Source organism: Crocuta crocuta, unplaced genomic scaffold, assembly GCF_008692635.1.
Source record: "Crocuta crocuta isolate KB4526 unplaced genomic scaffold, BGI_CrCroc_1.0 scaffold475, whole genome shotgun sequence".
Classification (NCBI taxonomy): Eukaryota; Metazoa; Chordata; class Mammalia; order Carnivora; family Hyaenidae; genus Crocuta; species Crocuta crocuta.
This window is the reverse complement of record NW_027529518.1, coordinates 1,966,431-1,988,638: the sequence shown is the minus strand read 5'-3', so window position 1 is coordinate 1,988,638 and position 22,208 is coordinate 1,966,431. Positions and strand designations below refer to the sequence as shown.

General features: G+C 42.2%; 1 protein-coding gene and 1 pseudogene across 3 annotated transcripts in view; one reads left to right on the top strand and one right to left on the bottom strand.

The window, feature by feature from the left end:
* Positions 1–22,208, bottom strand: part of LOC144228920 (PPP2R1A-PPP2R2A-interacting phosphatase regulator 1-like) — an 88,183-nt gene that overhangs the window by 25,284 nt on the left and 40,691 nt on the right. The window contains exon 11 of one of the 3 annotated variants that reach the window (XM_077760837.1): positions 5,941–5,975. The exons of 1 other annotated variant lie outside the window; for it this stretch is intronic. The gene's annotated coding sequence lies outside the window, so the exon portion shown is untranslated. Of the gene's footprint in view, positions 1–5,940; positions 5,976–15,133; positions 17,384–22,208 lie in introns of those variants that run through there. One more of the 3 variants, XM_077760836.1, reaches the window with a different exon arrangement.
* On the top strand, positions 2,500–2,777 carry LOC144228914 (putative ribosomal protein eL43-like pseudogene; annotated as a pseudogene).

Below are 22,208 nucleotides of genomic sequence, written 5' to 3'. Positions count from 1 at the left end.
GACTGGGAAGATTCTATATCTGACTAAGCCAGCTCTGCTCCCTGCCATGGAAAAAAAAGCAGAAACATGTTAAATTCCTTCCATGCCTTCTATGTGAACAGAAGCAGAAGGGTAGAAAAGGAGGGAGAGGGCAGGCCACAGGGGTGTGGGGTCTTGTGGTTCTCAAAAGAGAGGTTTCTCTTGGCTCAAAGGGGGCTGGGCTTCTGGATTGAAAAATGTGGAGAAACTGCCCCACAAGGTCAGGCACTTGGAAGAGTAACAGTTGGGCTAGGCTCAGAGAGGGGGCAGTTTGAGTTGAAGGTAGAAATGTGAACTGGCTTCTCCTCCCCACCTTCCCCAGTACACCCGACGAGACGGACAGAGCCTGAGCCCTTCAGTGGGAACAGGTGGCTGTAATGGGCAAGTTATAAAAGGCTTTGGTATGGGAGCACCTGCTGCAGGCTGTCAACTTCCTGACACAGTCTTATCTCCCAGAGGCCCCATCCTGGCCTTCCTAGATTCCATGCATCTCACTGAACCTTCTTGAGTGCATCTCATCTGGCCCACGCAAGCAAGTACTTGCCTATAAGCCATCTCATATTATTCTCTTTTGTTGAGTCACAGGCCTGCTGGGTTAGAATCCTAGTTCTACCACTTACTAGCTTTGCAATCTTGGGCAAGTTTTCTCAATCTCTCTGTTCCTCAGTTTGCTCATCTGTTGTATAGGGGCAGTATCTCCCTTACAGAGCCTGGCACCTAGTAGGTGCTTAGCAAGTGTCAACGTGTCTTTGGTTACTGTTGCCCATGTGGATGCCCGCATGGTTCACCTAGACTGGAAGATCCTTGAGAGAGCTTCCTTGTCTTCTTCCCCCACCTCCACCCCAGCACCTAGCACATGGTTGGGCACATAGCACATTGTTAATGAGTCCTCATTGGATGAAGCTTTCCTGGCTACCTCAGTGACACTGATGGAGACCCAGAAATGGGCACGAGGGAATATCAATGTTCCATTTCCAAATATGAAGGTACTGTGCTGAATTCTTTACTTCCTTGATATACTGTTACAGTAAAACTGTCCCAGTGATCAGGCCTGCCTTTAGGTGCAAATATAATTTTAGACAATTATGTAGCTCAAGTAAAATTAAAGCCCATGCCTAAGTATCTTGGCAAAATGGCCTCTTGATCGGTTTATCAGAAGAGGAACAGGAAAAGAAATCAATTAGACTGACATGCTCATTACCACAGAATTCAGAAGGTTACTGAATATAGCAATCACATCTGGGATTGACCCAGTCACATCTATACATCATTGTCTTGGGATCAGACCTCAGTCTTCAGTCATTTGTAAGGTACAGTGGAAAGAGTAATGGATGACCAGAGATACCATTCCAGATTAAGTCATTCATTCACTCATTCAGGCAACAAATATTTACTGATGGCCTGCCATGGGGCTAGGCTCTCTGCTTCGTAGACATCACCCTGCCCTGCATGAAATTTGGTATCAGTAGCTGTGTGACTTTTGTGAAGTCACTTCAACTCTCTGGGTCTCATGCTCTCCATCTGTCAAATGCTAACAAATCTATTTATATCATAATTATGAGAATTCTATGAAGGAATGCAGGGGCCAGAGCCTTGTAGACCGTTCCTGTTCTCTACTATTGTCTTCTACGTAATGGCTACGCGAATAGCTTGTGGTCACTTGAAAATTATGTCCAATGTCTATTTCAAGGCGGCTGAGGAGGTCTGCCTGTCTCATTTTCCTTCCTCACATGTTGGCAAGCCAACCAAGACCAGAGTGAGCAGGAAGGACAGAGAGCTCTGTGATATTGGGCTGAAGTGTTATAGGGAATAGCACTCCATTTTGTGTTCCCAAATGGGCTGGATTTCAGACATGGTTCCTGTTAGGGGTTGAGTCAGGTCACCCCGAAAGATAGGCTGAAGCCCTAACCCTGGGTACCTGTGAATGTGAGCTTATATGGATTAGGGTGTTTGAAGATGTAATCAAGTTCAGATGCCATTATTAGGGCGGGCGCTAATCCAATATAACCAATGTCCTTATAAGAAGACGGAACTTTGAACAAAGACACAGACACGGAGCGAATGCCATGTGAAGACAAATGCAGACACACAGGGAAGATGGCCAGGGAGAGACGGAGGCAGAGACTGAAGATGTGCAGCCACAAGCCAGGAAACAGCCCAGGGCCCAGAGCGGAAGCCGGAAGAGGCAAGGAAGGATCCTGCCCTAGAGGCTTCAGAGGGAACATGCCCCTGCCATGCCTTGATCTCAAACTCTCGCTTCTGGAGCTGTGGGAGAATAAATTTCTATTGTTTTAAGCCACCCTGTTTGTGGTAATTTGGTTCAACAGCCGTAGGAAACTAATACAGTCCCCAAACAAAAATAGTGCCACCATGTACTTCCTCTGCCCTCCATGGAGTCACGGTTGACTTTCCTTTCCTGTACAGGAACCCACATGAAAATGATGCCTTGGCTCTCTGGGCTCAGACCTAGTTTGCGGCGACATGGCTAAATGCACCACGAAGGTCGGAATCGTCAGTAGGTACGAGACCCGTTGTGGTGTCTCCCTGTGGAAAATGGTGAAGTAGACTGAAATGAGCCAGCATACCAAGTACACTTGCTCCTTCTGTGGCAAAACTACCGGGAAAAGGTGAGCTGTGGGGATCCGGTCTTGTGGTTCCTGCATGAAAACTGTAGCGGGTGGTGCCTGGACCTGTAGCACTGCTTTGGCCTCACAGTGCAGGCAGCCATCAGAAGACTGAAGGAGTTGAAAGACCAGTAGAAGCTCCACCATTCAAAACATTGCTAGCCTATAATAAATACATTTGTGTAAAAAACAAAAACAAAAACAAAAACAAACCCAAACAATGCCTCGATCCCACTGTCTAAAAGTGTGGGTCCCCCAGGTATGGGGCTGACTGAGCAAGCTGTTGCTGTTGCCCCTCAGGGTACAGGCCATCTCACCATCTTGGGAAAGCCACGGAGTCCATTTTGGGTCCGGGTACAAGCCAGCAGGGCTTAGAGCAGAAGTGACCTCACTTAAGCCATCCAAGCACTGTCAGCTTGTGTCCACCTGGCCTTCACTCTTGCAGCCAACCAGAGGCTGCTGTCCTAGCCAGGGAGGCATCCCTTCTGTAGGATAAATAAGCAATTCATTTAACCAATGCATAGGCGTTACTTTGAAAATTACTATTTGACAGCCACCATAGTAAAAACTGATTCAGGCAAGAGTCATCAATGGATCCTAAAACTAATGAGTGAAAGCTTTATGAGAAACNGATATTTGTCCTTCTCTGCCTGACTTATTTCACTCAGCATAACACCCTCAAGGTCCATCCATGTTGCTACACATGGCCAGATTTCATTCTTTCTCATTATGGCAGATGTCATCTTAACCAATTAATCAAAGTTAGGGGCGCCTGGGTGGCTTAGTCGGTTAAGCGTCCGACTTTCGCTTAGGTCATGATCTCGCGGTTCGTGGGTTCGAGCCCCNCATTGGATTCCTTCAAATGTTTTACTCATGCTAGAAATGCATGGCCTCTCATCATGAGGGCACATTAGGCAAACCCCAACTGGAGAACATTCTACAAAATAACTGGCCCCTACTCTTCCAAAATGCTGATGTCATGAAAGACAAAGAAAAGTTGAGGGCTGTTCCAGATGGAAGGAAACTTGAGAGAACTAAGAGACATGACAGCTAAATAGACTGTGTGATCCTCGACTGCATCATAGACCAGAAAAAAAATAGCTGTGAAGGACATTCTTGGTACAATTAGCAGAATTGGAGTATGACCTGTAGATTATATAATAGTATGATGTATTTAATGCTATTTCTTGAATTTGCCAACTTTACCATGTTTATCTAACAGAATGTCCTTGTTCTTAGGAAACACATATCGAAGTATTGGGGGCAAAGGGATATGATGATGTCTGCGATTTACTCCCCAGTGCCTCACACACAAAAATGTGTGTGTGTGTGTGTGTAGGGAGAATGGTCAATGTAACAAGATGCTAACAACAGATGAATCTTGATAAAGGGCACGTGAAAGTTCTTTCTGCTATTTTTGCACACAATTTTCTATGCGTTGGAAGTATTTCAAATTAAAATTGTAAAAATGTATTATTTCGAGCATTTAACCATGTGCCCAACCAATGCTGTGCTCGGTGTGAGATATTCAAGGGAGAACAAGACACAGGCTTGGTCCTTAACCCAGGAGTTCATAGTCTGGGATGGACAGGAGAAAAAAAGAGGCCAACACATTTTGGTGTGAGGGCACAGAAGAAGGTATGCCAGACCCAGGCTGCCTGGGGAAGGGGGGGTCATAGGAGGCTGTTTCCAGAGCAGGTAAAGGGGAGGCTTCAAGTTGGGGGGAACTAATTAAGTTTGGGGTACTAGGGGCATATGCAGACAGAGCTGACCGACAGACTGCAGACACAGGGGAGAGGCCCGGGCCTGTAGGCAGCAAGGGGAAGCCACTGCCTCCCGAGGACAGACAACAAGGCATGGATTAGCAGGTGCTGGGACCAGGCCAAAGTCACCATAGCTTCTGAGGTAACAGAAGAAGCGCACACATAAGCAAAACAACTTAAGGCTGAAAGGTTGAACGTAAGTGTGCTTACTGACGGCATAGGATGAACTTGGCAGTGCTGTATACTGAATGTCCTAGAGACATCAGCCCCCAGACCGATAAATATCCGCAACCTGGACAAATGCACGGCCCCAAATTAGTTACAATTGCTAATAATAGACTGTGAGGCAGGAAGAGAACGTCAAGTGATCATAAGAAACTAAAGACGTGATTTTTTGAGAACAGGATGAACTTTACCAGCAAGAAGGCTAAGGTGGTACCCAATTAACACACAACAGGGTGGGGAGAAGGTTGCTGTTAACAGGAAAAATCCTGAAAATAGCACCCAGAATAAAGGGAATCAGAGAGGAACTACTGCTGTTTCAGAAGTTGATGGGGGGAATGGGAATTTCCACTCAATTGTAAGATACAAGAGCCGGGAGGAGAGAGTAAGTGAATAATATTCCTAGCAAGAGCGTGGTGGGAGCTCACTTGTTTTCCTATCTTTGAAAACTTTTATATTATGGAAAATTTACAAAAAATACTGAGAACAGCATTAGCTTAAATTGCATGAAATTGCTGCAGCGCGAATGTTTTTGCCCTACAAAAGTGGCAATTTCACGTTTCAGATGAAAATGAACCCCACATACCCATCACCCAGCCTCAGCAACTACTGACACACGGTCAATTTCATGGCATCCAAATCCCCTCCCATTACTGAGGCAAACTGACTGGTTCGAAGCAAACTCTCTGGTGGGAGTTTTTGTCGTGCTTTTATTTTAATGATTTAATATCTATATAAGAGATCCAAATTACATAGAGATAGATGTTATTAGTCGATGTATAATGTTATTAGTTAATTATTTTATTTCCTCAGTAATATATTCACATGGTTCAAAATTCAAACGGTACATCATGTTGTATAGCTCGAATATATACAACTTGTACTTGTCAATTATACTTCCATAAAGCAAAAAAAAAAAAAAAAAAAAAAAGAAAGAAAAAAGAAAAGAAAAAGCTGCAGAACGAAAGGACAAATGAGAAGTGGCTTTCCAAACAAACCCTGTCACCCAGGCAACAGCCCTCCTCCTCAGACAACCTATATGAACAGTTTTTATGTATCATCTGGAGAGGTTTTACGCGTGTTAGCAAACAGACTGTGAACTATTCCCGCTGATTGGCATTTGGCCTCTTCCACTTAGCAAGAGAAACGTCCTCCTCTCTCCAGCCGCCTAGCATTCCATTTTAGGAACCACAACTTATTTAACTAATGAAATCACTACTGATGGACTTTTAGGTTGTTTCCAATCTGTGGCCGTTACAGACAGTGCTGTAATGACTCACCTTCCACATTCATCGTGCACAAAAGCAAGTAAGTATATCTGGACGAGAAACTCCTCAAAGCTGAATGGCTGGATGGAAGGGAACGGTGTCTTTGTAAGTCTGACAGATATTGCCAAACGGCTCTCGAGCAGGTCGGTGTTATTTTAACGCTGTCTTCACCCCTCTATCCGCACGGTTTCCCTGCCGCGCCTCCCACTTCCCCCCAGGTCTCCATAGGAGACCGTTCAACATCTCAAACTCAGAAACACCCCTCTGATTGGTCTCCCTCTACACTCTCTGGCCCACATGGCCACCAGCCTGTCCTTCATCCCTTCTCCTTTCCCAGACGCCATCGGTAAGCCTGCTGGCATCTTCTCCTTCCAGGTCAGCCCCATGACCAGCCATTTAGCCATGCCAGCACTGACCCCTGAACTCCCCCTCCCCGTGTCCTTCTATAGCACCTGCTCTGCCAATCCTCAGCCCTATGAAAACCCCACCACCCATGCTCTCCACCCCCCCACTCCCAGGCCGCTGGCTATTGCTGGAGAAGGTCATGAAGTTGGCTCCGCTACAAAGCCAGGCCGGCCAGCTTCAGCGGGGCCCCAAGGGCTGCGAGGCAGTCCTTTTATGTATCTGTATCACATTTCTCTCAGTGATTGTTCCAAATCCTCCCCCTCTCTTCAGATCCCCTTCCTAACCCCCTCCACCCGACCCCTCAGTAGAGGGCCAGCTTTGAATTTCAGTGATAGGACACAGGTCACTGGGCAGGAACTCCCTCGGTTCTCCCTTGTTCCCTCGCCCTGCCCCAGTTCTCTGCCTTTTCCCCTGTCTGCTTGTCCCCCACCCCTCAGCCTTATGGAAACGAGGGGCTTCCTCCTCAAGGGTCCCTCTTCCACCAGTGCTCTTGACACTAGGTTCTCTCGCCTTCTCCGGCACTTGGCCCCGGGAGCCATCTTCTTTCCCTTTGGGCAAGCTCTCCGTCTTCGCTAGTGTTTTGTCCGCTCAGCCTAGAAACACTTCCCACAAATCTGTGTCACGGTTCCACACCACCACCAAGCTTTTAAAAATGTACCCATCTTTAAAATTCCACATGGAATTCACGCCTCCTCCTGGCCGCGCTTCCTCCCTCCAAGTCAGCCCCCAAATTGGACCGAAAAAATCAGAAAATTATAAGCAAGAGGAAGAAAAGACAAACCACCCACAATTGCATCAGCCTACCGTTGATGTTTTGATATATTTCTTTCCGAGCTTTTTCTGTGCCCATCTATAAATTTACATATCTATGTGTATTTTTTCTCATAAAAGTGGATTGTAGTATACATAGTGTTTTGTCATAAAACATTTCAGACATCTCAGCATTGCTACTTATTAGTTGTCTGACCCTGGGTAAGTAAATTAACCTCCCTGAATCCATTTCCTCCTGTGTAAAATGAGGACTATTATAGGAACTACCTCACAGAGCTGTTATGAGGATTAAATGAGATAAAAATATATAAAAACACTTATCGCAGTGCCTGGCACGTAGCATGCTGAATTAATGTTAGCTATTATGATCTTCCCACGTCAATAAATATAGCCCCACATAATAATTTAATGAGTTCTGTCACTGCTGTGTCTAATAGGAGTGACGAGCGCACTGCAGTGAGTCACCAACACACACTCATTTGGTATATGAGCAAGTACATATGCGGGATAAACTCCTAAAAGCAGAACTGCTCATTCAAAGGCTCTGTGCCTTTGTAATTTTGATAGCACCAAGTTGTCCTTCTTCTAGTGAGTTATGGTGAGTTCTCCAACTGAACTCTGATTGATGGCTACTGAGTCTGTTCCAACGTTTTCACTGCTACACACTCAGACGGTGATGAACATCTTTGTCACCACATCTTTGTATAGATCGGCGAGAATTAATTCAGGGCAGAGGAAAGAGTGTAAGTGAATGCACAGAGACAGCGGAGCGAATGGTGTGCACAGGAAACTGCTTACATCGCTGACATGCAGAGAAGGACAAGAGGTGAGGCTGGAAGATAGAGCGGGACCCGATTATAAGAGACTGCGAATACTGTGGCCATTCATTCGGTCCCTCGTCAGATATTTAGTGACCATCTCCAACAGGCCATGCACCGTCTTGGGCACTGAGTTCACTTAATGAACAGAACCAGAAAAAGGCTCCTGCCCTGGAGGGGCTTACGTTCCAACAAAGAGAGACAAACAAGAAGTATATAGGAAATGTTAGAGGGTAATAAATCCCAGAGCAAAAAGAAAAAGCAGGGCAGGCTAGAGGGGATCACGGTACGGTATTACATAGAGTGGCCACTTCACTACGGTTTGACCTTACTCTAGTGATGGGGAGTCACTGAAGGAGGCGCTTACTTATATTGATCAACATCTTTGCCATATCCACACACCACTTGATACCTAACGATTCTGCTTAAACCAACTTACTTTTCCCTGCTTGAATTCCTGTCTTTCCTTTTTTAAGTGGGCCTCATGCCCAGTGCAGAGCCCAATGCGGGGCTTGAACTCTAGACCCTGAGATCAAGACCCGACCTTAGAGTAAGCATCAGGCACTTAATCGACTGAACTACCCAGGCATCCCTTAAACTTATGTTAAAGGAAGCCTTATAACCCACGCATAAGTGGAAACCCAGTACTGCATAGCACGAATGTCTAGAAAGGGCGACTGGAAGATACCTAGGGTTGGCCCCTTCCCTTCCTTTCAGAGACCAGCTGACAAAGAAGAACAATCACAGCAAGCACTTCTAAAATTGTGTGCTTATGATTTGCCAGGCAGCTTAGCGTTTTGCATGTAGCAGGTAATTTTGTCTTCACGATAACTCCATGCTATAGGCGCCATTATTGTACCCAGGGAACAACTTGGGCACTGAGTAACCCTCCCAAGTCTCAGTTTCCTCCTAAAGAAACGGGGACATTAATGGGGATAGAGGAGAGAAGGCCCATGGCTTCTACCTGCTCTTCGCTGTGCCTGAGAGGGGGCAGGAAGGGGATGGAAGCTTCAAGCTACATCATCTCCTGGCCACTATGCCCCAAATTCCAATGACTGAGATTAGAGCTAAATTGCTGCTTCAAAATACAAACAACCCTCCCCAGGGCTAAATGTATTGGCCACTTCAAATTTCCTGTGAAGAACTTTAATCGGGATGTCCAAACTGATGTCAGACTTGCTAGGACGGGAAGTTCTCTTTTCCAGTAGACTTAACATACGGTGTTCTATGAGTTTGAGGCATACGATATAGTGACTCAACACTGCATTACTCGGTGCTCATCAGGATAAGTGTATCCTTAATTCCCTTTGCCTATTTCACCTGCCCTCCCTCCTGCCCACCTCCTCTCTGGGAACCACCAGCTTGTTCTCTATAGTTGTTTGGTTTGTCTCATTTTCTTTGTTTGTTTGTCTTGCTTCTTGGATTCCACGTATGGGTGAAATCATATGGTATCTGTCTTTCTCTGACTGATTTATCTCACTTAGCATAATACTTTTCAGATCCATCCATGTTGTTGCCAACGGCAAGATTTCAATTATTTTTTTATGACTGAGTAATACTCCATTGTATATATACCACCTCTTCCTTACCCATTCATCTATCCATGGACACTGGGGCTGCTCCCAAATTTCAGCTATTGTAAATAATGCTGCTATAAACATAGGGGTGCACGCATCCCTTTGAGCTAGTGTTTTCGTACCCAGTGGCAATCACCTAGTAGTAGAATTACTGGATCATAGGGTAGTTCTATTTCTAATTTTTTGAGGAACCACACTGTTTTCCACACTCAACACACCCGTTTGCATTCCCACCAACAGTGCAAGAGTGCTCCCTTTTCTCCACATACGATGGGGGTTTTGATTAGAAGACGGAAGAAGATATGCCTCTGGAGCATCGGCGCTGGCCTCTTCTGGAAGAGAGCAGACCTGGGCAGATACTGGGGGAGGAGGAGGGAGGCGGGTGCCTGGGCAGCTGGAGGGAACCAGGCAGCAGAAAGCTGGGTGGGAGGAAACGAAGACAAACTGTATCAACTTCAATTGTCTCTGCTTCAAGTCCTTTGGGGAAAGAAGTGGAATCTAAATACAATAAATAATACATCAGTAGAGGCACGGTGCCTAGGTTCGTTTAACCTGCTTCATCTCTCAAAGTGTGTTTCTGCTGTCCAACTTCCTGAGAAGCGTGCTTCATTTCTAAAAAGAGCCATTTCATTCATATGAAACAATCCGGGACTCTGAACCACTCAATCAAAGAATCTGAACCAGAGAAATGTCTGCTGCAGTTACCATTCAATAATCATTCCACAGAGTCACAGAGATGAATCCAGGTTCCTTGAAAGGCTTACGACCAAGGAAAGTTCAATATAATGTAGTCAACCTGGAATGTACTTGATTTATAAAGGAAAGATGAGCTCTTGTATAGAGTACATATTTTTAAATGGCTTCAAGAAAGTTGGAGGCTAAAGAAAAGCTTCTTATAGAAACAAAAAAAGCTAAGAGCAGAAGGGGTTAGTTCTCTGGCATTCCCAAATGACCCCAAATAGCCCACAAATGCGATGTGTTGTTAACGTGGGTCCTATATCACAGAGGAAAACATTACTAAATCTGCTTTGTGCAGACCATCTATGATGGGATAGAAATCCTAGAGAGAAGCACACTACTCCTGATTTTACAATGTAGATAAGGAGATATCAAAATCCTTTAGTCGAGAGCCTGGTGAACGTGGCACCACATTTTCTAGTGTACAGCTTCCTTCTGGTGCACAGCATTTGAGGAGTCCCAAAGAGGACTCAAACAATCCTGGAACCTACACTAGAGTTCCTATATGCTAAAGTGAGATTAGCAAAGCTTGTTGCTTGGTAACGTGCTCTATAAACCCTTGAATCTTGGGTGAAATAGACAAAGTAGATCTAGTGTTTTGATCCATTTAATTTTTTAAATGTTTATTTTTGAGAGACAGAGAGACAGAGCATGAGTAGGGGAGGAGTAGAGAGACAGGGAGACATAGAATCCGAAGCAGGCTCCAGGCTCCAGGCTCCGAGCCATCAGCACAGAGCCTGATGTGGGGCTCGAGCTCAGGAACTGTGAGATCATGACCTGAGCTGAAGTCAAATGCTTAACCAACTGAGCCACCCAGGCACCCCTGTTTTGTTTCATTTAAAAAGGATTTCTTTCCTGTCACCAAGAAGTAAAGGCTGATACCATGCTTCATAGCTTCCCAGATACTCACAACCCCTGATCAACAGGACACTGGCAAATATCTATAAAGTTAGACTCTTGCAGACACCTGTCAGTGGGAGGGAGTATGGGAGGCTACATATACATTTACTATGTCACTGGGAGGTTAGCAAGCCCTAGCTTCTCTTTAAGAATGCTTTATTTATGAATTTATCTTGAAATTAACTAAAAAGAAGTGGGAAGGCATATGAAGCTGTTCCTAAGAATTTTAGAAGACTCTGGAGAAAGTCAGCTCAGTTTATTTTCTAAAGCAACTAGGATTATCTTTTGAAGGAAGTATGCCCTTTAGCTGATCATTTTATTTTATTTTTTAAATGTTTATTTACTTTTGACAGAGAGAGCATGAGAAGCGGAGGGCTAGAGAGAGAGGGAAACACAGACCCAAAGCAGGCTCCAGACTCTGAGCTATCAGCACAGAGCCCGACACAGGGCTTGAACCCACAAGCGATGAGATCATGACCTGAGCTGAAGCGGGATGCTTAACCGACTGAGCCACCCAGGTGCCCCTAGCTGATAATTTTAAACAGTGATGAATAACTGCATTTGGCCAATTAACAAGACCCAGGATATACACGGTAAATTCTTTGAAAACAAATAAAATCCGATGAACATTTTTTAAGTAAAATAAATATATTTTAACATAGTTCCTTACTCTCACTGACGGCTTTCTTATCTTAAGGAACATTTAACACAACAAATCCTTTAGAAAAGCAGGATCTCAAAATGAAAACACTGTTTAAATGAACCACACACATGAAGTACTCAAATGAATATGCATTGCAGGTGGAAATACAAAATGGTGAAATCACTTTGGAGAACAGGCTGGCAATTTCTGAATAAAGTTCAACGTGCAGTCACCATCATAATATAGCAATTCTACTAGATATTTACTCAAGAGAAATTAAAATATACATCCACATAAAAGTTAAAACACAAATATTCATAGCAACCTTATTCGTAATGGCCCCCATCTGGAAACAACCCAAACGTAGATGAAAATGTGGAGGAACAGGGGCACCTGGGTGGCTCAGTTAGTTAAGTGTCTGACTTCGGCTCAGGTCATGACCTCACCGTTCGTGGGTTCGAGCCCAGCGTCGGGCTCTGTGCTGACAGCTTGGAGCCTGGAGCCTGCTTCAGATTCTGTGTCTCCCCCTCTCTCTGCCCCTCCCCCACTCACACTGTCTCACTTTCTCTCTCAAAAGTAAATAATAAACATTTAAAACATTTTTTTAAAAGGTGAATGGACAAATTGCGCCATTTACACACAACGAAATATGACTCACAATAAAAAGTAATGAGCCACTGATACGGAAAGCAACATGGATGGATCTCAAGGACATGCTAAGTGAAACCAGCCAGACACAAAAGGGTACATACTATGTACCTATGTACATATACATGTATATGAGATATTGTAAAAGAGAATCTAATCTATAGTGATAAAGAAAAGGAGATCAGTGATAACCTGAAGCCAGCAGCGGGAGTGGAAATTAACTAAAGGTGGCATTTTCTGTGGCAACGGAAGTGGTCTCTATCCCAACTGCAAGCTCTAATGGATGCAATTTGTGGTAAGTATGTAAATTATATCTCAGTAAGGTTGATTTTAATAGTATTACTGGGAAATTCTTCAAAAGGTGAAGATTTTTAAAAACATTTTTATGTTTTTAATTTACTTGTTTTTTTAAAATAATATCTATGCCCAACGAGGGGCTCGAACTCAACACCACCAAGGTCAAGAGTCACATGCTTTGCCGAACTGAGCCAGCCAGGTGCCCCCAAAAGTTGAAGATTTAAAGTTACTTCTGCTTAGCAAGTATAAGTATTAAGCATCCTGTGCAAACTATGCACCAAGATGCAGTCCCCAGAACAAGGTAGCTGAGCGGGGCGGTGGCGGCAGCCTTGTGGACACAGAGATGCAGATCTTTGTGAAGACTGATGAGTAAGACTACTGCCCTCAAGGTCAAGCCCAGTGACACCACTGAGAATGTCAAAACCAAAATCCAAGACAAGGAGGGCATCCCACTTCCCCGGCAGCGTCTGATTCTGTGGGCAAACAGCTGGAGGATGGCCGCACTCTCTGAGGCCACAATACCCAGAAAGAATCCGCCCCGCGCTTGGTGCTTTACCTGCGGGGTGGCATCACTGGGCCTCCCCCCCGCCAGCTGGCCCAGAAATACAACTGTGACAAGTTAATCTGTCGCAAGTGTTATTCTCTCTGCACCCCAGTACTGTCAACTGCCGCCAAGAAAAAGTGAGGCTATATCAACAACCTGCGCCCCAAGGTCAAATAAGGCCCCTCTACTGGCTCTTACTTCGCCTGCGGGGCGGCGTCCTGCCCAAGCCCCAAGGCCCTGTGGCCTCAACAAAGTTTCCCTTCCGCTGAGTGGAGCAGCAAAACAAAACAAAACAAAACAAAAACCCCAACAGACAAAATTTAATAACACAGGCACATATGCACGGTGGAAGGCACCGGGCTCGTGCTATTCGGAGCCGGTAGATACAGTTTACCAGGATCTTTTAAATAGTGCCTACCATGTGGGATGGATGGCAACGGGGATAAAAGGCAAAGGATTCGTTAGGCTGGAAAGAAAGCCAATGTATAGATTACATTGGTCAGGAGAACTTGGCTCAGATCAAGGACAAGAAATGGTACTCTGCATCACCACGAACCCTGGCCTGTCATCTTGTTAGCTGCCTCTCAATACAGAGGCCGGTCAATCTGGATGCAGCTTCACCTTGTCTAAAAGCTGGTACAATGACTGGGACAAAGAGTAGAAAATGATATAGGACAAGAGGTTCTCCAGATTCCTTGGCCAGGCTGTAGGGACTCTCTTTGCCCTTCCCTCTCCTTCTCCTTTCAGTGTTTGACAAAAAGTTCTACTAAGGTTTTAACAAACACAGGAGATTGGATAAGGACCTAATCTCGAATATTTTACTCATCCGTGTAGCTTTAGAAATTAGAAGATGGGGAGATAGCTAATTGAGTATCTGCCATACATAACCTTACGATAGGATTCAGAGTACAGTCACACTGAACTGGGAAGTATTCTGAAATTGCTTTTTTAAATTAGAGAAATCTAGTATCACATTTTTTTTTAAGGAACTGACAATGAGATCCAAAAAAAAAAAAAACTGAGGTGTGTATGGTCATTTCTGGGCACTACACTTGAAGCTTGTTGATGAACTAGAAAATGTTCAGGGCCAATGGCTAAGATGGTAACAAGGTCTGGAAACCATCTCGCAAAGACTAGAATGGAAACATACAGGAGAAAAGATTCGTGGGGACATGGCTATCGTTGCCAAATATCTGGTGATGGACCCTTGGGTTGTTCCCACCTTTTGGTTGTCGTGAATAATGCCTCAAGGAACATCAGCATACAAGTATTTATCTGCGTCCTGGTTTTCAAGGAGTGGAATTCTTGGAGCATATCATTACTATTTTGACGGCCTGCTAAAATGTTTTCCACAGTCACTGCATTCTAGCCAGCAGTGCGCAAGGGTCCTATTTCTCCACATCCTCACTATTACTTGTTATTAGGAAAGAGATGGATTTTGCTTATTTTGTGGCATTCGTCAGGGCAAACTAGGTCAAATGATGGAAGGTAGATTTCAGCTCAGTATCAGGGAGAATTTTTTTTTTTTTTTTACAAATAGTTTATTGTCAGGTTGGTTTCCATATAACACCCAGTGCTCATCCCCACAAGTGGCCCCCTCCATGCCCATCTTCCCCCCTCCCCCACCACACCCATCAGTCCTTAGTTTGTTCTCAGCATTCAAGAGTCTCTCATGGTTTGCCTCTCTCAGGGAGAATTTTTGAATGAGCAGAACTTTCTAATAGTTGAGAGGCCCTTTGACTCTCCTTCAATGAAAGTTCNAGGAGGAAGGGGGTCCTGATCTTCTCATCCCCTCCCTCACTTTAATTAAAAACTGCAGATAACTTTTTAAAATATATTTATTTTAACTTCTATTATTTCTTGATTATTCAAGTAACAAATATTCCATGTGGAAAAATATGAAAATACAGATAAGCAAAGAGAAAAACAAATGAAAACAAAATCATCCATCTTCCTACCACCCAGAGACTTAAACATTTTGGCATATAGTCTTACAAAGTTTTTTCTGTTATATATCCATATAAAATATATACATATATTTTTTAAAACAAAAATGAAATCCCATTAATCACGTTGCTTTTTTACTTTGCAATATAGTGTAAACATCTTTTCCATGTCAAGTGATATATGGCCATGTCATCATTCTTAATGGGTGCACAGATTTCCATGGAGTGAATGTACTGTAATTTGTTTAACCCGATGTTTTCCAAAGGGTGTACATAACATAAATCCCTTAAGAGGACCCTCAAAAACAAGAACTTAAACAGTTTAAAAATGCTTCATACCATGTCTCTTTTGTTGGGCTTTCACAATGTTGAAGAAATTATTTTTATGGGTTTTCCTAAACTTACTGAACCATAGACTCCCCATGGCCTTCATGATCTTTCATTCTTCAGGACACTTAACTTATTCATATTTTGTAAAACACCCTGAGAGATGATGGCTTAACTCATCTGTTAGGGTTAAATACTAGATTTCTTGTTTTTTACATAGAACTTGCCATTTTAACCACTTTTAAGAATGCAATTCTGTGGCATTGATTACATTCACAATGTGCAACCATTCCCATTATCTATTTCCCAAGCATTTTCATCATCCCAAGAAAAAACTCTATACCCATTATGAATAACTCCCTATTCCCGCTCCCTCCAGCTCCAAGTAACCTGTAATCTACTTTCTGTCTCTACGAATTTATCTATCTTAAATCTGTCACATAAGTGGAGTCGTGCAATGTTTGTCCTTTTGTGTCTGGCTTATTTCACCTAGCATCATGTTTTCAAGTTGCATCCATGTTGTAGTATGTACCAGAACTTCATTCTTTTTCATGGCTGAGCAACATCTCACCGTATGTATGTAATGCATATTGATCCATCCATCTGGTGATGAGCACTGGGGTTGTTGCCATCTTTTGGCTATTGTGAATCATGCCACAAGGAACACTGGCATACAAATGTCTGAGTCCTTGTTTTCAAGGAGTAGATTGTAAGATCAAGGATCTTACGATAATTCTATGTTGAATATTTTGAGGAGCTGCCAAAAATGTTTTCCACAGCCACTGCACTATTTTCCATTCCAGCCAACAGTGTACAAGGGCCCTCTATTTCTCCACCTCCTCACCAACACTTGTTATTATCTCTTTTATCTCTTAGCCATCCTAGTGGGTATGAAGTGCTACTGCTTTGTGGTTTTGATTTGTACTTCTTTAATAACTAATGATTATTTCTCATCTTTTCATATGCTTATTGGCCAGATGTATATCTTCTTGGGAGAAATGTCTATTCATAAAAGTCCTTTGCTCATATTTTAATTGGGCTGTTCATCTTTTCATGGCTGAGTTATAAGACTTCTTTACATATTCTGGATTAAATTCATCAGATAGGATCTACAAAATTTTTGGTAGTCTTTTCACTGTCATGTTAGTGTCCTTTGAGGCACAAAAGGTCTTAATTTGATAAAGTTCAATTTATCTATTTTTTCTTTAGTTGCTCATGTTTTTAGGGATATATCTAAGGATCCACTGCCAAAACCAATGTAATGAAGATTTACCCTTGTTTTTTCCCTAAGAATTTAAGGGTTTCAGATCTTAATATTTAGGTCCTTGATCCATTTTGAGCTAATTTTTGTATATGGTGTGAGGTAGGAATCCAACTTCGCTATTTGGCATGCAGATATTCAGTTGCCCCAGCACCATTTGTTGAAAACATTACCGTTCTATTTTTGAAATCATTACATTTTTCACATTAAACATCCTTTTCAACCTGTCTCATACTTTTCCCTAGGAAAAAATTTTAGAAGAATTGCTGTATCAAAAGATGTGCACATTTTGAAGGCTTCTGATATGTACTACCAAACGTCCTCCACAAAGGACATTAAGGACCCACTGCAGTGAATTGAAACACCACTTTCCCCACACTCTCAACAGCCATGTATACTACAAACAAATTTTAAATCTCTGCTAGTCAGGGGCGCCTGGGTGGCTCAGTCGGTTGAGCATTCCACTTCGGCTCGGGTCATGATCTCGCGGTCTGTGAGTTCCAGCCCCACGTCGGGCTCTGTGCTGACAGCTCAGAGCCTGGAGCCTGCTTCCGATTCTGTGTCTACCTCTCTCTCTGGCCCTCCTTCACTTGCGCTCGCGCGTGCTCTCTCTCTCAAAAAAAATGAATAAACATTAAAAAAATAAATCTGCTAATCAATGTGGCATGGTGATGTATTCCAAATCAAGTTTAAGAGAGTTTTGGCTGAACTTCTCTTGACAGTCCCAACATGCTAGCCTCAGCACCTTCCTTTCCAGCGGCTTCACACCTATGAAAAGATTATCTAAGAATAGGACTCAATGTAAACTGCTGCAGAGTTTAATATAAGTCTAGTTAAGGAAGCAAACTAAATCCTCCCTTTCAGAAGAGTGAGACTAGAAATGGAGAGAATAATTAGGTTCCTCTGCTGGATAATGTAATTTCAAACTATTTCCTTCCTCAGCACAAAGTCACAAACCAGCTGTTGGCGACTTTCAAGTGTGTCCACCTTTGTCTGTGTTCAATGGACAGTTACCAAGCACGACAGCCATGCCATGAAATCAACTAAGCCAAAGATAGAGGGCTTTTCTTATAGCCATATCATAATTATCAAGGAAAAATAAAAACTATGTCGCTGGTGGCCTGCTATTTAGTACTAGTTGAGCACTTCCGAATATGGATCGTGACAGGGTTTTTATAGTTGATGTAGCTTTTTGCTCTGTCTCCTTTGCTTCTCGGAAACAAACACATCAAGTGTACCTTTATTTTGTTTTGTCTCAAGCTGTAGTTACTAGAAAGAAAATCTTACGGTGAGTGCTTTGTCAGTGGGAACTTGTACTAATATGGAAATCCTGAGAGGATCATTTATCCACACAAAACAAGAAACCAGAGGGAAATGAGCTTTCCACATTTCATCATAAAATATGCATAATTCATAGAAGAGAGGCAACTATGGATGAGGCTGAAGAAAATGAGGTTCTTGTTGCCAGAAAGAATCAAAATACTAAGAATAAAGCTAATGTCCTAAATATTTTCTTAAAGCCTTCAGAAGCTTAATGCCATAATGAATTTCACTGTTACAGTAGCAAAGATGAAGGCAGATGTTTTAACAGAATCAATAACATTTTAAGTGGTAGAAAGGACTCTATTTAGAGATTGGAAATCTGAAGCCCAGACTGGTGAAGTGACCTGCTTAAAGTCACACGGAGCTGGTGACATAGCTGGGGCCAAAGTCAGGTCTTCTGACTCTTATAATATAATTTGGTCATTCCCCTAAAAGGTTGACATAAACAGTTATGCTACCATTTTACTTTGAAGTCAGTGATGCCATGGAGAACTCCATCTCTCTCTCTCTCTATATAGCCTATTGGTCAATTTGTAGGATTCAGTTAATAGCTGCATTAATTTAATGCATTTTCTTCTGAGAGGCGATGGTCATTAAGTCTCCCACTATTAAGAAAGTTGAGCCAGTTTCCCAGATTCCTATATGTGACTCTCTCCACCCATACATTATAGACATTTATAAAAAGCAATCTCATTTACTCTTGGGTTAAGAACCACAGTGTAAGAAATCTGTAAGATATGATGGAATTTAAGGGAAACGAAGTTACCTTTCTGCCACAGTAACTTCTTGTTCTTGGGCCATTTCTAAATGCATAGCTTCAATGATCTGACAGTGAAGCCTACCTAAATGATATATTTTTCAAGCTCAACTTCTAAGATCTAAAATATTTAAAGGGGCGCCTGGGTGGCTCAGTTGGCTAAGCGTCCGACTTCGGCTCAGGTCATGATCTCACGGTTCGTGGGTTCGAGNTTGCTTCTAGGTGAATTTTAAAAATTCATTTAGGAGATGAGATTAAATATATCCTGTAGTGGGAGTAGTAATAATTCAAGGAGCAGGGATAAAGATTAATGCAGAATTAGAATCTTAACTCATCTGCTTTTAATAGCACATTTGATTTGTCTCCCTTCTAAAGAGCCAATGAAACAGGCCACCTGGATACAAATTCTAAACCCATTCCCCTTTTTTACCCTATGAGCTTTCTGATAGTGAGAGTTGTCCAACAGCAGAACGAACTATTGTGTGAGAGAGTCAGTTCATTACTATAGATTTTAAACTAAGGCTAAAAGATCATTTGAGTGGAGTTCTTAAAAGGATTTCTGCATTGAAAGGTACATTAAAAGGCTTCTAAAATCCTGTACACAGAAAGTATTCATTAGATACTTAATTGAATATACTTGAAATCATCAGCTTGATTGGTTTAGTCATGATAAATCTTAAGAACTGTATTTTTTACCCCGATCTGAGAATCTAACTTATTACTACAGTGGGTCTTCATGTCAGGATGAATCTGGAATGCTGCTCTGTTATAATGTTATAAGTAGGAATACTTGATTGAACATGAATACGTATTTAAGGCTTAGAAGTGATCGTCTGAAAATATTTTAAAAGCAGGGGCATTTGAGTGGCTCAGTTGGTTAAGCATCCAACTCTTGCTTTTGGCTCAGGTCACAATCTCAAGGTTTGTGAGTTCAAGCCCCACATGGGGCTCCACCCTGGGTATAAATTGGGATTCTCTCTCCCTACCCCTTCTCTCTCTGCCCCTCCCCCATTCATATTCTCTATCTCTCAAAATAAATTAAAAAATATATATTTTAGGGGTGCCTGGGTGGCTAAGTCGGTTAAGCGTCCGACTTCAGCTCAGGTCANAATCCATTTTTTGACAATGTGAAAACCAGTATATATGTACATAAACATATATATTTATAAACAAGCATATATTTATAATATGTAAGAAAGAGATTATTTATAAACAAGCATATATTTATAATATCTAAGAATAAGATTTATAAATAAGCATATATTTATAATATGTAAGAATANCTATTTTCAATACATTCACATATTGTTCTCTTATTTTTAAAAATAAGTTATAAGATAAATGATTTTATCTTTTTTCGTAAAATTTTTTTAATGTTTATTATCATCACACAGCATGAGTGGGGGAGGAGCAGAGAGAGAGGGAGACACAGAATCTGAAACAGGCTCCAGGCTGAGTTGTCAGCACAGAGCCCGATGTGGGGCTTGAACCCACGAACCGTGAGATCATGACCTGAGCCGAATTCAGACACTTAACCGACTGAGCCACCCAGGAGCCCCAAGATAGATGATTTTAAAAACTAACAAGAAAAATGAATCAGAATAAAAATTCTAAAAGTATCCTCCTGTGGGTTAAATTGTATACACAAAAAGATAATGTTAAAGTCCAAATTCCCAGTACCTATGAATGTGACCTTATATGGAAAGAGGGTCTTTGTGGATGTAATCAAGCTAAGATGAAGTCATACTGCATTAGCCTGGACCCTAAAGCCAATGACTGCTGTCTCTGTAAGAACCACATGAAAACACAGGGACACAGGGAGAAGCCCATATGATGAGACAGAGACTGGAGTGGTATGTCGGCAAGGTAAGGGTTTCTGGCAACTACCAGAAACCAGGCGAGAAACATTAACAAATTTTCCCTCAGAGCTTCCAGAAGGAACCAACTCTGTTGATACCTTGATCTTGGACTTTCAGACTCCAGAACTAGGAGATAATCTATTTTGATTGTCTAGGCTACCCAGTTTATGGTCCTTTGTTATGGCAGCCCTAGGAAACAAACATGTGCCTTTTACTATGAAAACTGACATTATGATTCTTTGGCATGTTTAGGATGACAAATGTAGTCTTACCGTAATTTAAAAAAATCAACTACTCTGACAAGTATGAGGTGGTATCTCACTGTAGTTTTGATTTGTATTTCCCTGCCCAGCAACTGTACTACTAGGTGTTTACCAAAAGGAGACACAAATACTGATTCAAAGAGATACATGTACCCCGATGTTTAAAGCAGCACTATCAACAATATGCAAATCATGGAAAGAGACAAAATGTCCATCAAGTGATGCATAAAGAAGATATGGTCTATAGACATAATGGAATATTATTCAGCCATAAAAAAGAATTGAATCTTGCCATTTGCAATGAAGTGGATGGAGCTAGAATGTATTATGCTAAGTGAAATAAGTCAATCAGGAAAAGACAAATACCATCTGATTTCACACATATGTGGAATTTAAGAGACAAAACAGATGAACATAAAGGAAAAAAGAGAGAGAGAGGGAGAGAGAGGCAGAGAGACAGGGGAGGGGGCAAACCATAAGAGACCCTTAACTATAGAGAACAAGCTAAGGGTTGATGGAGGGAGGTGGGTAGGGTGATGGGCATTAAGAAGGGCATCTGTGATGAGTACTAGGTGTTATATGTAACTGAGAAATCACTAAATTATACTGATGAATATTACACTCTGTTAGCTAACTAGAATTTAAATAAAAACCTGAAACAAAAAAAATAAAAATAAATCAACCACAAACTCTCATCATATAAAAGTTAGAACCACTTTGGTTTCAAAAATCATTTAAGAAATGAAAAATCACTGGGGCACCTGAGTGGCTTAGTCGGTTAAGCGTGTCTGACTTTTGATCTCAGCTCAGGTCATGATCTCCTGATTCACGGGATCGAGCCTCATGTTAGGCTCTGTGCTGACAGGATGGAGTCTGCTTGGGATTCTCCTTCTCCCTCTCTGTCCCTTCCCTGCTCTCTCTCAAAATAAATAAATAAACATTAAAAATAAGAAATGAAAATGATTTAAACAGATCCTAATACAAAACCTTAAAAGGCAACAGACTGGAAAATTGACTACAAAGTCCTTGATTCTGAGGTTATTATGTTAAGTGTGGCACCGTAGAGTACAACTAAATAAAAACTAACTGAATAGAGTTTAAAGGAATTGTCGGAGTTGAGAGAAGTGTATTGAGATTGTCAAGATTACCAAGATTTACTGATTAAAAGTTCCTTATACAACTGAGTAGCAGTTCCAGCCCCCATTGTTCACTTTCTTCATCCTTGGTTTTTATACC